This window comes from Carcharhinus amblyrhynchos, chromosome 13 (genome assembly GCF_965287045.1).
Source record: "Carcharhinus amblyrhynchos chromosome 13, sCarAmb.v2.hapA, whole genome shotgun sequence".
Lineage (NCBI taxonomy): Eukaryota > Metazoa > Chordata > Chondrichthyes > Carcharhiniformes > Carcharhinidae > Carcharhinus > Carcharhinus amblyrhynchos.
Window position 1 is genome coordinate 13,411,956 of NC_137336.1, and position 17,275 is coordinate 13,429,230.

The 17,275-nt window shown below is 42.4% G+C and overlaps 1 long non-coding RNA gene and 1 other non-coding gene across 2 annotated transcripts; both read left to right on the top strand.

The window, feature by feature from the left end:
• The first annotated feature begins 7,760 nt into the window (after positions 1-7,760).
• On the top strand, positions 7,761-13,169 carry LOC145351456 (uncharacterized). Its single transcript, XR_013888404.1, has 3 exons — positions 7,761-7,808; positions 12,289-12,338; positions 12,468-13,169. It is a non-coding gene; the product is annotated as an uncharacterized LOC145351456 (long non-coding RNA).
• A 1,795-nt stretch (positions 13,170-14,964) lies between these two features.
• On the top strand, positions 14,965-15,163 carry LOC145352039 (U2 spliceosomal RNA). Its single transcript, XR_013888497.1, has one exon. It is a non-coding gene; the product is annotated as a U2 spliceosomal RNA (small nuclear RNA).
• The last annotated feature ends 2,112 nt before the right edge of the window (positions 15,164-17,275 follow it).

The window sequence follows — 17,275 nt, forward strand, 5'->3', positions numbered from 1 at the left end:
TGGATTGATTCCAGGAATGAAGGACTTGTCTTATGAAGAGAGGTTGAGTAGTTTAGGTCTTTACTGACTGAATTTTAGAAGAATGAGAAGAGACTTAATTGAGGTAGAGAAGATGCCAAAGGGGATTGACATGTTAGATGTTGAACAGATGTTTCCTCTTGTTTGAGAGGGCATAGTTTTTGGTTGAGGGTTGGCAGATTTGAAACAGAAATGAGGAGGAATTATTTCACTCAAAACGAATGCATGGAATTCTCTATCACAGAATCTGTCCAGAATACTACATAAATTTGAGGAGAGGGATAGCATTTTAAGTAGTTGCCAGATGAAGTGTTAGGGGGAAGTAAGGCTGAGATGAGATGGCCATGATCGTACTGAATGGTGGAGCTGGCTCGAGGGGCTGGATTGCCTACTCCTGCTCCTTGCTCTTATGTTTTTCCAATACTACAATTCATGCATTTTTCTTTTGCTATCCTACTATTTGCATCATTTCCCATTTGGCACAATGTGGAAAATTAGCTATTTCCAGGGAAGGAGATGGCTTTGTGGTATTACCTCTCGACTATTAATCCAGAAACTCAGCTGATGTTTTGAGGACCCGAGTTCAAATTCTGCCATGGCTGATGGTAGAATTTGAATTCAATTGAAAAATAATCTTGAATTAAGAATCTATTGAAGACCATGAAACCATTGTTGATTGTCAAAAAACACATCTGGTTCACTCCTGTCCTTTAGGGAAGGAAATCTGCCATCCTCATCTCAGCTGGCCTACGTGTGACTCCAGAACCACAGCAATGTGGTTAACTCTCAACAGCCTTCTCAACGAGGGCTACTGGAGATGAACAATAAATGCTAGCTGGTCATGAATAAATTTAAAAAAAAAAGGTTGTACAGGAGGTGGACTCCAACCTACCACAAGATGCTGGTGGTGCATAGGGGGGGGGGTTGTTGCTGCTGTATCCCTTCATCCTCCCAGTCGAATGTTCATCCACATTCTCCTAGATCTGAGTTTGGATATTTGGTTAGAGATGCATAGTGGTAACAATCACACACCATGTTAGCATCTTTCTCCTGTGATGTGCATTGCATAGCTATTACGAGGAAGCACTATCACAGATAATTGTATATTCCTCAACATTACTGAAGGTATGGTACAATTTTATTTGTCCTACTATTTTGCAAGCTTTCTCCTTTTTCTTCTTTTACATCCCATGTTGGGGTAGTTATTGGGTCAGTGACAGAGTAAGTGGGTCACCAGCCCATTTTAAACTATCTCCGTTTATATTTCAACCTATTTTTACTGTTGCACAAAGTGAAGATCTATCCCTCTGAATGCTATTCTCATTTAAATAGTAATTTTTCATGTAAAACCTTATAAATGAGTACCATTCACCTACTGTATAGCAGGAAGTGTCTGAACTGAATCAAATCCTTCACTTCCCAGTCATCTGTGCAAAACCCCTTTCCAGAAGCAATCACTGGAATGCAACCAGCAAGGAGAACCCAGTGTGATTTAGATTTTCTTTTCTCTAACTGATCAGGACCAAGGACAGTTGTAACATTCCAATATTCCTGAGTGGAGTTGGTTAACTTGGATCGGGAATTAAACCTCTGATCAACTGATCTGTTTATTTGAATGTGAAATCAGGCACAAGTTTATCTACTGGGTTATTAGGAGAGTGACACCGTGGCACAGTGGTTAGCATTGCTGCCTCACAGCACCAGGAACTCAACTTTGATTCCTGGCTTGAGTCTATGTGAAGTTTGCACATTCTCTCCACATATGTGTGGGTTTCTTCCAGATGCTTCAGTTTCCTCCCACAGTCTGAAAGACATGCTGGTTAGGTGCATTGACCCAAACAGGTGCCAGATTGTGGCAACCAGGGGAATTTCACAGTAACTTAACTGCAGTGTTAATGTAAGCCTTACTTGTGACTAATAAATATACTTTTATTTTACACTTAAACTACAAACTAAATGTCACTCTGTGCTTATTCTTCCAACAGGTGTTTACGCTTTTCAACACAACAATTTTATTATTTTTGTGAGTCTGTTTTTTTTCCTTATCATTATCCTGGTTCTGGTGCTGAGTATAAGGAAATACAAAGCTCCAGGTAAGAAATTACTGTAACCCAATTTCAGCTTTCATACATTTCAGTGATGTGGAGATGCTAGCGTTGGACTGGGGTTGGCACAGTAAGAAGTTTCATAACACCAGATTAAAGTCCAACAGGATTATTTGGATTCACGAGCTTTCGGAGCACTGCTCCTTCATCAGGTGAGTGGGCATTAACCTGTTAAAGAAGCAGTGTTCCAAAAGCTCATGATTGCAAATCAAGCTGTTTGACTTTAACCTGGTGTTGTGAGATTTCATTTCAGTGAATGTAAATGAGGCAATGTTTAAAAAAATTAGGAATGACAATTACAACTTGTTTATCATTTTTAATAATCAATTATTTTTATAGTTATGACTTATAATGTAATCCATAAGAATAACTTACAACATGTCCCTTTCCCTTCTATTAAAGTACTCACTGACCTACACTGATTTCTGGTCAAATATTTAGATTTTTAAATTCTCATTCTTGATAACAAATTCCCCCATGACCTTGTCCCTCCCTATCTCTGTAATCTCCTCCAAACACATAACCTTCTGAGGTATCTGTGCTGCTCTAATTCTGGCCTCTTGTGCATTCCCAATTCTGTTTGCTTCACCAATAGTAGACATGCTTGCAGTCGATTAGGCCCTGAGCTCTGGATTTCCCCCGACACCTCTGTGTCTCTCTAGCTCACTTTCCTCCTTTCAGACTCTTCTTAAGACTGACCTCTTTGACCAAGTCTTTGGTCATCTAACTTAATGGATGAAATTTAGTGCCTTCCTCTGGGGTAGGTTTGGTGTCAGTTGGGGAAGTTAATTGGGCAGGAGGCTGATGAGTACTCTCCTCTGGCCCAATTAATTTTGGGGCAGGAAATCTCAGGGACAGCCTTTCTGCTCTGCTGCCAATTGAGGCCCTGAAGTGGGCACTGAGTGATATTGAGCCAGTGTCCATGCCATCCATCAAGTGCCTATCTATTCTAATCCATTTTCCAAGGACTTGGTCTATAGCCTTGTAAGTTTTGTTGTTTTGAGTGCTCATCTAAATGCTTCTTAAATGTTGTGAGGGTTCCCACCTGTACCAGTCTTTCAGGCAGTGAGTTCCAGATTCCCACCGCCCTCTGGGTGAAAAAGCCCTTCCTTCAATTTCCTGCCCCTTTCCTTAAATCTGTGCCCCCTGGCAATTGACCTCTCTCCTAAGTGGAAATGTTTCTACCTTATCTATGTCCTTTATAATTTTGTACACCTCAATCAGGTCTCCCCTTAATCTTCTCTGCTGTAAGAAGGTCAACACCAGCATATCCAGCCTCATTTCATAGCTGAAATGCTTCAGGTCAGCTAACATCCTGTTGAATCCCCTCTGCACCCTATGTACTGTGACTCTTCTTTTGTGTGGTGACCAGAATTGCACACAGGACTCCAGCTGTGGCTTAATGAGTGTTTTATACAGCTCCATCATAACCTCCCTGCTCTTATACACTATGCCTCAGTTAATCAAGGCAAGTATTGCATATGTCTTTTTCACCACCTTACCTAACTGCCCTGCTGCCTTTAGGAATCTATGAACGTGCACCCCAAAGTTCCTCTGCTGCTCTGCACTTTCGAGCATCCTACCATTCATACTGTATTCCCTTGCTTGTTAGGCCTCGCAAAATGCACCACTTCACACTTTTCAGGGTTAAATTCCATTTGTCATTGTCCTGTCCATCTGACCAGACTGTTTATTTCACCCTGTAATTTCAGGCTTTTCTCCTCACTATTTACCGCATCATCACTTTTTGTGTCACTAAGGATCAATTTAGCATGGCCAATTCACCTAAGTTGCACATCTGTGGGAAGAAACCGGAGCACCTGGAAAAAACACATGCAGACATGGGGAGAACATGCAAACTCCACACAGACAGTGATCAAGGCTGGAACTGAACCCAGATCTCTGGCGCTGTGAAGCAACAGTGCTAGCCACTGTGTCACCGTGCCGCCCTCTTCCCCTGACTACCCTCTTGTCCTCAATATACAGATAAATACTTTGGGATTTTTTTTCTTTATTTTGCCCACTAGTTTTTCTCATGTCCTCTCTTTGCACTCCTAATTTGTTTTAAGTAATCTCCTGCACTTTCATGCCATCATGTGGTGGGGGTGAGGGAGGTGGATGGGATGGAAGAGCCTCAACATGCACGCACCCCCCCCTCCAATCAGAGTTGGTATTTCATTCCCATGCCCCCGGTAGTCAGTGCCAGCACACCCAGCTTCCCCTGAAACATCAGATCCTTTCCCTCCCACCAGCACCCACCCCCAAGGAAGCAGTCACCAGATGACCAGGCACACAGCTGTTTCACACCACCACAAATAAATGAGTCCCTCCCCTCCCTACCCCCCGCCTCTGCCTCGCCCAGCGCATGAGGTTCCCACTGGGATTTGCTCTGGCACTCATTGGCAGTGCCAGGCTGGCATGATGCCAACCTGGCAAAGCCAGCCTGTGGCAAGGGGCATTTCCAGGGCAGTGCCTGACCATGCCCTCTCTCCCAGAGGCCATACTCACCTTCATTCCCCCACGACAGGATCACATCTGCATGAACCTGTTGTAAATTGCGCCAACATGACATGACATCATCGTGGGTTGAATATACGGCGGGGCAAGGGGGGCAGGGGTGGTCAATATACAGCGAGGTCAATATACATGTAAATACGTTAACATGCACCTAAGCGTGAACCCGTTTACCTAACAGGTGAGGGGCAATGAAAATCGGAAGTCCTGTTCTTGTTGGTGAGATCCATGTCTTTAGGATTTTTGCCGAATCTTGATGCCCCACTGCCATTCCCATGAAAGGTGAGCGTGGGCTTCAGATCACCTCCCCACCCTGCCTTCCCCTCCACTCCCTGCCTCCCCCTCTCTCCCGCCACCCCTATACCTGGTAATTGCAGAGACATCTATTATTTTGTCACAATTATTGTCATATCTGATCTCATGGTCCATTTGGTACAGGGTTTAGTTATTAGACTGTGTGAAATTTATAAGGAAAGCTGAATGCATTTTAATAGGTGTTCCCTGAACAGGTTTGAAAAATGAACCAGGGGAAAGTACAGCAGAGGCGTCTCAGATTTCTTCAAATGTTAATGAAATTCAGCAAATGCAAGGTAATATTCAAACCCTCATAACATAAGAATTTTATAAGATCTTTGCTCTGTTAGTTCATGTTAATTATGGACCCTCTTTTGTATTTTTCAGTTTTACAGCAATGTGTATTTTTATTCTCTCACATTCAAATAATCAAATAATAGAGGTTATCTACTTTGGCAGGAATAATAGTAGGAGGGACGACTATTTAAAGGGCGAAAAGCTGCAGCATGCCACGGTGCAGAGGAACCTGGGGGTCCTTGTGCACGAGACGCAAAAACCCAGCCTGGTGCAGCAGATGATCAGAAAGGCAAATGGGATGCTGGCCTTCATAGCGAGGGGGATTGAATATAAAAGTAGGGAGATCTTGCTGCAGCTGTACAGGGCACTGGTGAGGCCGCAGCTGGAGTACTGTGTGCAGTTTTGGTCACTGCGCTTGCGCAAGGATATTTTGGCCTTGGAGGGAGTGCAGAGGAGGTTCACTAGGCTGATACCGGAGTTGAGGGGGTTGAACTATGAAGAGAGGCTGAATAGATTGGGTCTGTGCTCGTTGGAATTTAGAAGGATGAGGGGGGATCTTATTGAGACGTATAAAATGATGAAAGGGATGGATCGGGTAGAGGTTGAGAGGTTCTTCCCACTCAGAAAGGACAGTAGGACTAGCGGGCACAGCCTCAAGATAAGGGGGGGGGTGCAGTTTAGAACGGAGTTAAGGAGGAACTTCTTCACTCAAAGGGTGGTGAATCTCTGGAATTCTCTGCCAGTTGAAGTGGTGGAGGCTACCTCGCTAAATATTTTTAAGACGCGGGTAGATAGGTTTTTGGTAGGCAAGGGGATTAAGGGCTGTGGGGAGAAAGCGGGAAAGTGGAACTGATCACTTCGGATCAGCCATGATCTTATTGAATGGCGGGGCAGGCTCGAAGGGCTAGATGGCCTACTCCTGCTCCTATTTCTTATGTTCTTATGTTCTTATGTTATCATGGTTGAATACACATAGAATTTAGTTTAACATGATAATCACTTCCCATTTTCACTGTTCGATCTTCACTGCAGACTCTCATAATTCAGATACTTTCTAAACTTTATTTTGGAGACACTGAGTTATAGGCTCACAATTAATAGCAGTTCTGAAACACTTTTGAGTACTTTGCACTTCTATGTGTGATTATGCGTATCCTGAAATATCACCCAACATCCATTAAATATCTCCAACACCCATCAGACTTAGCCAAGTATTTCCAAAACAACTTGTGAGAACTAGTACCAATGATTCAGTACAAATTAACAATTTTGTTTGGACAATATTCCACTTTCAAAATGGTTTAAATACATCTCATTACCAGTGCCGCAGTTTTGAAGAAATTCTGGATATAACCTCCTTCAAATCAAATAATTCTCACATTCTAATCAGAAAACTCTATTTTCCAGGGGAAGATGAGTTGCCAATGCCTGAGACAAGTAGATTTGATGAATATGCAATCATCAATAGAAAAACAAAACAAGACTGTAAGTAGCTGAATCAGATGATAACTCTATCTATACAGGTATTGTTAAAATAGAGGCTGCCAAATATTATTATGTGTAATTTTGGTTCTAGTTGTTCCTTTGAGTAGGAAGCTCTTCAGATTTGCAATCCCCTGAGCTATTTTAACACTCATAATAATATAATACAGAAACATTATTCATGTTAACCCCCAGCCTACACCATGCAAGCATGAGGATGATACGATTCCACCAACCCCAGTCACAGATCTGATCCTCACACTACCAAGAGAGGTGATTGGATATGGGCGCAACAGTGATCCTGCAATCCCTTGCACTGCCCCCAATACCTGGCAGTGACACCTCTAGCAGTGACATCCACACTTCTGAGACAGAGCTAAGGAATCCCTTCGATAGAATGGAATGCTGCAAGTGTCCAGGGGGCATGGAAAATACAGAGACCAGGCCACTTCAAAGGTTTCACTGTACAGACAAGAATGTAGAATTTTCACAGCAGCTGATTGAGATCACCATGCTACGAGTGATCTCCACAATTCCCATAGCTAGATGGGGCAGTCCAGGCACAAGACCCACAGTCCAAAGGTGAGTCTCAAGGTCAACCCCTTCCCAATCAGCCAAACCTACCCAACCCCCTGGTCCCCTTGGGACCCTCCTTCTGAAGCCTGGCAGTGGTAGAGGGGCACATGGGTACAGAACATACTTTCTTTCCCACCCTTTAGTGCCTCAGGCACCAAGCCCACACTTGTCAGTGACAGTAGTTTGGCACTGACTGGGCTTTCCACTGGTGATGAGGGGACCTCAAACCCAGTAATAGTCATTTGATTTTAATTGTGTTTATGATGTTCCTGTCCAGTCTGTGTGGGAACTTCATCGGGATGAAGTTGGGGAATCGCAATGGATTCCCCACCTGGTGCTCGCTAGTAGAAGTGGAAAATCAATCTCTGTGTCATACTATGGTCACTTTAAAATAAATTCATTGCTTGTTTGGGATATGTTCAGTATATAAATGCAAATTCGATATTTCTATCTTATTCTGTGCAGATACAGAGAGTGAAGATATTCATTATGGATCTATCGATTTTCAGAAAAAAGCACCAGGTGGTAAAATTTAACATCACACTTCTCTCTCGTGTTTTCAGTGTTCTGTTTGTCAAGGGGTGGGGGAGGAAGTAAACCTTAGTTACCTTTAATTACCTTTAGGCAAGTTAATTTACCTTTAATTATCTTCATGTCACATCAAGCACTTCTGGAGTAAAGCTCTGCACACTCTACCACTGCAAAGTGCTAAGTGTCTGTCAGTGGTGTCCCAATTCAAAATAGGGACAGATAAATATTTTATCAAAAGTGGGACAAAGGGAGAAGGGGAAAAGGCAGGGAAGTGGAGATCAGCTATGATGATACAGAATTGCAGAAGGGGCTCCAAGGTTGAATTGCCTATTCTCGCTCCTATTTCCTACGTTTCAATGGGGAGCACACTTTTCTCAGAGTCAGAAGGTTGTGAGATTGAGAAGAAATTCTGAGACCTGAGCACAAAATCTGAGGCAACACTGTATTGTCAGAGGTGCTGTCTTTCCGAGGAGATAGTAAACAGAGGCCCTGTATGTGCTATCTGGTGGAGATAAAATAGTCACAACACTGCTTTGTTGATGAAAGAGGAACTCTCTCTGCAGACGCAGAACAGATTCGTTAAAGGGAAGTCGTGTTTGACAAATTTATTGGATTTCTATGAGGATGTGACTAGTGCGGTAGACAGAGGGGAACCGGTGGATGTGGTGTTTCTAGATTTTCAAAAGGCGTTTGATAAGGTGCCTCATAAAAGGTTGCTAGAGAAGGTTCGGGTGCACAGAGTTGGGGGTAAGGTGTTAGCGTGGACAGAGGATTGTTTGTCTAATAAGAAGCAGAGAGTTGGTATCAATGGGTGCTATTCTGATTGGCAGTTGGTGACTAGTGGAGTGCCGCAGGGATCGGTGCTGGCACCTCAGCTATTTACCATTTATATAGATGATCTGGAGGAGGGGGCTGAGTGTAGGGTGACGAAATTTGCTGACGACACGAAGATGAGTGGTAAAGCAAATTGCGTGGAGGGTGTGGAAAGTCTGCAGAGGGATCTGGATAGGCTGAGCGAGTGGGCGAGGACCTGGCAGATGGAGTATAATGTTAGCAAGTGTGAGGTTATCCACTTTGGCAGAAATAATAGTAGGAGGGATTACTATTTAAAGGGCGAAAAGCTGCAGCATGCTACAGTGCAGTGGGACCTGGGGGTCCTTGTGCATGAGTCGCAAAAACCCAGTCTGCAGGTGCAGCAGGTGATCAAGAAGGTGAATGGAATGCTGGCCTTTATAGCGAGTGGGATAGAATATAAAAGCAGGGAGGTCTTGCTGCAACTGTGCAGGGTACTGGTGAGGCCGCAGCTGGAGTACTGTGTGCAGTTTTAGTTGCCGCACTTGCGCAGGGATAAATTGGCCTTGGAGGGAGTGCAGAGGAGGTTCACTAGGCTGGTACCGGAGATGAGGGGGTTGGACTATGAAGAGAGACTAAATAGACTGGGTCTGTACTCGTTGGAGTTTAGAAGGATGAGGGGGATCTTATAGAGACGTATAAGATAATGAAAGGGATGGACAGGGTAGAAGTAGAGAGATTCGTCCCGCTTAGAAAGGATAGCAGGACTAGAGGGCACACCCTCAAGATAAGGGGGCGGGGGGTGCAGTTTAGATTGGAGTTGAGGAGGAACTTCTTCACTCAAAGGGTGGTGAATCTCTGGAATTCTCTGCCCGTTGAAGTGGTGGAGGCTACCTCACTAAATATATTTAAGTCACGGGTAGATATGTTTTTGACAGACAAGGGAATTTAGGGTTATGGGGAGAAAGCGGGAAAGTGGAACTGATCCACTTCAGATCAGCCATAATCTTATTGAATGGCGGGGCAGGCTCGAAGGGCTAGATGGCCTACTCCTGCTCCTATTTCTTATGTTCTTATGTTCTCTCTGCTATCTTGGGCAAGGTTGTTCCTTAATCAACAGCACCAAGAAGTGGATGATGCGGTCATTATCACCTTGCTGTTTGTGAAAGTCTGTAGCTCAGAAATTGCCTTTCGTGCTTCATGATAACTTTAAGAACATTACAAAGATACTTAATTATCTATAAAGCATGATGCCATATAAAAGGCAATATATTAATGCAAGCCTTTCTTTTGGTAACCAACATCAGAAGAATACTTGTTAATACAACAGTGTGCTAGTTTTTAATTTGCTCTGTGTCTAGTTACAGTTGTGAGTATGGCCTTGCATGGTGTTATTTCCACGTGTGAAGATTGGCTGCTTTGGCTTCTTTCCAGACTGTTCTCTACCCATGTGACTACATACATCACGTGATGGGTGGTGATATGCTCCAGTCCCATGGTCACCCTTGCTTTGCTGGATTATAATATATGTAGGTGCATACAATTACACTCTGCAGTTGCAGACAATGTCCTCTGAGTGAAATTACTAATTATGTTGAATTAGAGAATGTATTTTTGCTGTGTATGATCCAACTCAGAACTGCATGGAGACAGAAAAACTGGAAAGAAAAAAAAGTAAAATACCTTATTGGCTATGTAGAGTATAATAGTGACCACCAACCTGAAAGTCATGAGTTCACATCTTCTCGTATTATTTTGAGAAAAAGAATCAAAGAATGTCTCAATTTGGAGACTAGCACCAGAAAATGTCTTGTACTTGGTTTCACTCATGTCCTTCTGAGAATGGCACATTCTCTGTGATTTCAATAGCATGCTAATTCCAACATTGGGTGACTATCTGTGTGGAGTTTGCATATCCCCACCCCTGTCTGCGTGGAATTTCTCTGGGTGCTATTAACTATTAAAGTTATTAACAATGTGGAAATGGAGTGAAAGGCAGACATATGATATTCTTGAATAATATACCCCAAATATTGAAGATGTAGATAGAGAAAGAAATGTCTTTCAGCTCTCTGAGTACAAACATGTCTCAGGAGCAGCAAAAATGTGTCTGAGATAAAAAGTCACAGTTTCAAACCTTGCTCGTTGCAATCTAGGCTGAGGGAGTGCTAAATGTTAATATGTTACTCGCACAGGGATTAAACTTTAAAAGTATTAATTTCCTTTGCATGTCATAAAGATGTAAAGACACTATGAAGATTCATCCCCGATTGATCTTAGTAAAGTTAAGTTTCCTCTGGGGATGTAGTTGACACCTGTTACTTGGCATTCATGATAGGGAAAGGGATGGCAATCTTTGACACTTGATTTTCATTCCTTTTATTGTGCCCGAGTTGATTCAGAGCAAATAAGGCTGAAGAAGCAGCTCCCACTACCTCCAGATTCACTTCCTTCCAACAATTCATATAAAACACCCACTTTCAGCAGCATCCTGAGTGAGTCACCACTGGCTCATGCAATCTCCCAACAAAAGTGGAGTGATCTTGGTTAATCTATAATGTTCCTTGTGGCCCATTGTGTAAATGCTGTGCTTATCATAACATAAGAACATAAGAACGTAAGAACATAAGAAATAGGAGCAGGAGTAGGCCATCTAGCCCTTCGAGCCTGCCCCGCCATTCAATAAGATCATGGCTGATCTGTCGTGGCTCAGTTCCACATTCCCGCCCTCTCCCCATAACCCTTAATCCCCTCGCTTATCAAAAACCCATCAACCTGCGTCTTAAAAATATTTAGCGAGGCAGCCTCCACCACTTCAACGGGCAGAGAATTCCAGAGATTCACCACCCTTTGAGTGAAGAAGTTCCTCCTCAACTCCGTTCTAAACCGCCCCCCCTTTATCTTGAGGCTGTGCCCCCTAGTCCTACTGTCCTTTCTGAGCGGGAAGAGTCTCTCCACCTCTATCCTATCCATCCCATTCATCATCTTATATGTTTCAATGAGATCTCCCCTCATTCTTCTAAACTCTAACGAGTACAAGCCTAGTTTATTCAGCCTCTCCTCATAGCTCAATCCCCTCAACTCCGGTATCAGCCTAGTAAACCTCCTCTGCACTCCCTCCAAGGCCAAAATATCCTTGCGTAAGTGCGGCGACCAAAACTGCACACAGTACTCCAGCTGCGGCCTCACCAATGCCTTATACAGCTGCAGCAAGACCTCCCTACTTTTATATTCAATCCCCCTCGCTATGAAGGCCAGCATCCCATCTGCCTTCCTGACCACCTGCTGCACCTGCAGGCTGGGTTTTTGCGACTCATGCACAAGGACCCCGAGGTCCCTCTGCACCGTCGCCTGCTGCAGTTTTTCTCCACGTAAGTAATAGTCCTTCCTACCATTATTCCTACCAAAGTGGACCACCTCGCACTTGCCAATATTAAATTCCATTTGCCAGTTCCTGGCCCATTCGCCCAGCCTATCTAGATCGTTCTGCAGACTCTCCACACCCTCTGCGCAATTTGCATGTGAGTCTTCCAAATCAAACCTGCGTTCACTGTTAGTCAATGTCATGCTGATCCATTGGCCGTATGAGTGAATGTGGTCAGTTGAGGATGTTTTTATGCTAATTGTCATTTTTTTCAGTCAATATTATTTTTAATTTTGATATTTTTGATTATCACAGGAAGTCGACAGGCAGAGAGTAGACAGTATAACAAACAATCTTCAGATATTGTAAGTATTTTGATTTCTAGTTGTGAAATCACACCCATAACATCAATGTCTGTAACGTTTGAAAAATTGTCTGATGTAATAAGATGCAATAGTCAATTCCATTATTTTAAGTTAATGTCTCTCTTACAGGAAATGGTTCCTTTAAAAGAAGATGCTTCATCTGTCATCTATGCACAAATAGCACAAGCACAACATAAATAATCTTCACTGAAGAGATGGAAGAGTTTGGAGTTGGATATTTAAAATATAATGGGCCGGTTTCTCCAACCTCACCTGTGGCTGGGATTCTCTTGTTCTGCTGCTGAATCAGGATAAAACTGAGCGCTAAATTCTCTGTTTGTGCTGGCAGTGGTAACAGGGTGTGCGGGACACGAGAATTCCGGCAAACATGTTTTTGTGAATGAATAATTTTTCCTTGCTGAACTTATTCCAAATCCACCTCTTCAGACCTGGGAAAGTACAGACCCTTTATCTGTTGAAATGATCTCATTAACGATGAATCAGTTTTCTGTTGGTCAAGTTACCATGCCCATTTTGTAAAATTGTCTTTATTCAATTTCAACTTTATCCATCACTTAAATCCAATATTTGTTCCTGAAGGATTTTATTTCACATGAATTTTTGCCACTTGTTAGATATTGAAGAACTAAATCCACACCAGGTGACTGGAAATAGAAAAGTTGTCCAAATACAGACCCTGAACTCTGACCCTGATTTACGATCATGGAATGAATGACAGATCTTTTGGCCCATCATGCCTGTACTAATGATCAATGTAAACTTGGAAACATGAGTTGATTTTATTCTGAATACATCTTGTGTTGATATTTTTATATAGCTGGATTAGTTTATATTGCAAGGTGTAATTTCAATAATTCCCAGTCTCAGTGTGTCTTATTTTATTTGCAAGTGCTAACTTTCTAGGTCATAGTTTTATGAGGGTTGGGACCGGCATTGACTCAATCATGCACTGTGTGCTAATCTGAAAATATTTCAAAGTGGATTTGTACTATGGATTGCTGCAATTTATTTTAAAGTATATCTGGGGAAAATGGACATTGCTGGCTGAACCAACATTTATTGCCCATCAATTGAGTGGTTGGTTCACCCATTCCAGAGGGTATTTAAGAGTCAACAACATTGCTGTGGATCTGGAGCCACATGCAGTCAAGACCAGGTAAGGCTGGAAGGTTTTCTTCCCTAAATTACATTAGAAAACCAGCTGGGGTTTTACCACAACAGTTTCATGGTCATCATTGGACTTTCCATTCCAGATTTTTATTGAATACAAATTCACCATGACCATTATGGTTTCGAATATGGGTCCCTAGTCCATTACCCTGGGTCTCTGAATTACTCATCCAGTGACAAAAAAACACCACACCATTGCCTCCCTGTAAATGAGAAACAATGAAACTCAGTTTGATAAATATAGGTGGCTCCCATTTGTCTCCCAATGCCTGTTCACACAATGAGAGAGTAGAACCTCAGGAGTAGGTTGTGTCCATGCTCTCATACAAGAAAATGTTTATAACCAACTGTGGCTAAGAGATTAGGAATATAGGAATTAGCAGCAGAAGTACCCAAATTTAGCCCTTGGAACCTGCTCAGCTACTCAATCAGATCATGGCTGATCTCTGCCTGGTCTCAAATCCACCTCCCCACCTATCCCCCTCATCCCTTTTTTTAATAGAAATATATCTATCTCCTTCTTGAAACCATTCAATGACTAACAACAAAATAATCATGTAAAGTATCACCATGAATAAAAGTTATGGAATTATAAATGTTCAAATTAAAGTATGAGTGAGTGAAATTTTAGGGAAAATTTATTCTTCACAATCATTAAAAAACCTCAATAATGAATTGTTTGCTAATTGTATTGATAGATTGTGCTGATCAGATGGATTCGGAACGAAATGGGGAAGTATTTCCTTAAGTCATTGAATCACTCTTGCCCTCTGCCCAATCACAGACCTTCCTATTTGTTCTTTCCCATTTAGAAAATTTCTATTTGTTTGGAAAGAGTGCTCCCAAAATTCTTTGCTAACGCCTTGGCCTGGTGCCTTGGACCCCAAGAGGGAAGGGAAAAGGAGGTATAGGTCCAGTGCCCATATGCCTGTCTGCTGCTGCCAGGCTGCAAATGATGGGTCCCTTAGGGTCCTGGGGGAAATTGATGGGCTTGAATTGGGGGCAAAATGTTGACCTCACCATTCTACCCTGGGATGACGATCGCGTGATTGGATCTTGCCGCTTCCCCACAGCTGCTCACTTAGCCCCATTGTTTTAACACAGCATTTATTTCAAGTCACTGATGCTTCATAGAAAACTAAGAACATTTGAAATATCTTCAAATCATCTATATACCTTTGATTCCATTCACCTTCATTCCAGTCCTTTATATCTCTCCTTTGACTGACAGCTTAATCATTTTCACTCAGTCTCCAGTTGGCTGTGTTTGTTTACTTTTCCCTTCATATTTGAATGAGCCTTAAGCACTGAGCCACCCCATTGTTCTAACCACAATATTTGCACAAAGAGGAATTTAAAAGCACTTAGTTCTTTTGAGATTGCCTGTAGCTTTGGCTGGCTGCAATGGATATTGAGGCTACTGAATGATGTGCTAATCGCTTCTCAGCCTTTTGGCCAAGATCAAGTGTAGTATCGACATGCTGCGCTTGGTTGAAGTCATTAGGTTACATTTTAGCTTCGTTTGAAGCAATTCTTTAAAGCAGCATCTTGGGCTTTTGGCTAAGATGCAAATAAGATCAAGCCTTGGAGGAGGAGCTACACCTACTCCAATCAGCTTGGGTCATGTAGATCAAGCCCAAGACAGGAGGTGAGAGGCCTGTCTTGTCAGCTTGGATCGGGAATGTCCCAACATGTTGGGACTCTGAATTGGATTTGATTTGATTGAATTGGATTGGAATAAAGTTTTAAAAATATTGTACTAATCAAGCAGGCTGCTTTGTTCTGGATGGCATCAAGCACTCTGAGTTTCATTGGAGCTGCACCCTTCCAGGTAATGATCACAGGGATTGGTGCTTGGGCCTCAGCTATTTACAATCTATATTAATTACTTTGATGAAGAGAGAGAGACAAATGTATCAAAGCTTACTGTGAATTTGAGAGGGACACAAAAAAAGCTACATAGAGACATAAACAGGTTAAGTAAGTTCAGAGAAAGATGGCTGATGGAGTGTAATGCGGAAGTGTCAGGTTATTCATGAGAAAATCAGAATGTTTTTTAAAAGCGTAAACCTTATAAAAAATATTTCAGAGATTTTGGTGTACTTATGCAAGGTATACAAACATTTCACACACAAATAGCATAAGCAATTAGGAAATTGAGATTAGGCGATTGCATGGTAACATTTTCTGTAAGATGATCAGAGTACAATGATCAAGAAGTATCGCTATAATTGTACAGGGCTTTGGTGTTTCTAAGCCAAAAATAGCATGTGTAAATCCAGACTCCATTTTCCAGGAAGGATATAGTTGGACTGGAGGCAATGCAGTGAAGGTTGACTGGATTGATCCTCAGAATGAGGAAGTTGTCTTGGAATATAAGGCAGAGTAAACTAAGTCTATACTGTCTGAAAATTAGAAAGATTGAGTCATGTTCTCACTGAAATATTCAAAATTACCATAGTGCTGTCAGGAGGGTGTCACACGCTGACTGAAGAGACAGCAAGATCTCCAAATCACTAAAGTTGTGGAAGGTCCACCACATCTTGTTCCACACAAGCACGTAATAGACAAACACTAGGCCTTCCACAAGGGATCAAGGGTCCAAGTGATGGAAGTCCCACTGGCAGTGAGCTGCTGGCCAATCAAAAACTACCAATTCTGTTGAAGAGTAGCGCCACTAGGGAGACGGTGGTTGCTGTTGATATTACACCTACACAAGACCTGTGATTGTCATGAGAACCTAGCCCTGAGGTGAGCACTGGCAAGAATAGAGACAAAAGGGAAGGTCACATGGTAAGGCGAAGGTGGTCTGCACTGAGAGCAATAGGTGCATTTTCAACAAGCCCCCTTTCCTGATGCCAGGTGATTGGATTAGGCATCAGTGCCCTCGAACGAGAGGTCCTCCATGGGACCCAGGAAGCAACCTACACAGGTTATTGTGTCATGCTACCCTTTTGACAAGGCCATTATCCTGTTCTGGGTTAAAGCAACAGCAGAAGAATGGAATCTTGAAGTCAGCATTGTGATGAATGATGGTATTGTATTTAATATTTTGGGAATTTATTTTGTTATTCTCTCCCTCCTTTCTTCCATATCACTCTGAAACTTCAATATCTCAGACTCCAGATTGTTTTGTTGCTAGCAGCTCTTTCTCACACAGCTAGTCTCCAAGAAGTCTCACAAGCTCAATTCCCTAAATACAGCTCTCAACACCCCTCCTTAAGTATTTTTTCCTTTCACCTCTTACTCCTTTGTCCTTAGCCCCTCTTTGAAACTTAACTTTCCCAGAATATCAAATGGTTCATGTTCTCCCTCCTGCTTCCACTTTTAGGCTAAATAATATTTAATAAACTTGCCTTATGTATTGATGATCTTTTATAAGTTGTAAATCCATTTACTTCCTTTTCAAAATAAATAGCTAAAAATCCAAACCATTGCTTTGATTTTGATTTTTCCTTGCATGCTTTACAGACAAAGCATATCATTCATAGAGAAGGAAATGAGAGAGTGGAGATGTAGTGTTACAATCATAACTCGGGTGTAGAGAAAGATCAACTTAATGCAAGGTAGGTCCATCCAAAAGTCTGATGCCAGCAGGGAAGAAGCTGTTCTTGAGTCGGCTGGTATGCGACCTTAGAATTTTGTATCTTTTTCCCAATGGAAGAAGGTGGAAGAGAGAATGTCTAGGGTGTGTGGAATCCTTAATTATGCGGGCTGCTTTGCTGAGGCAGGAGGAAGTGTAGACA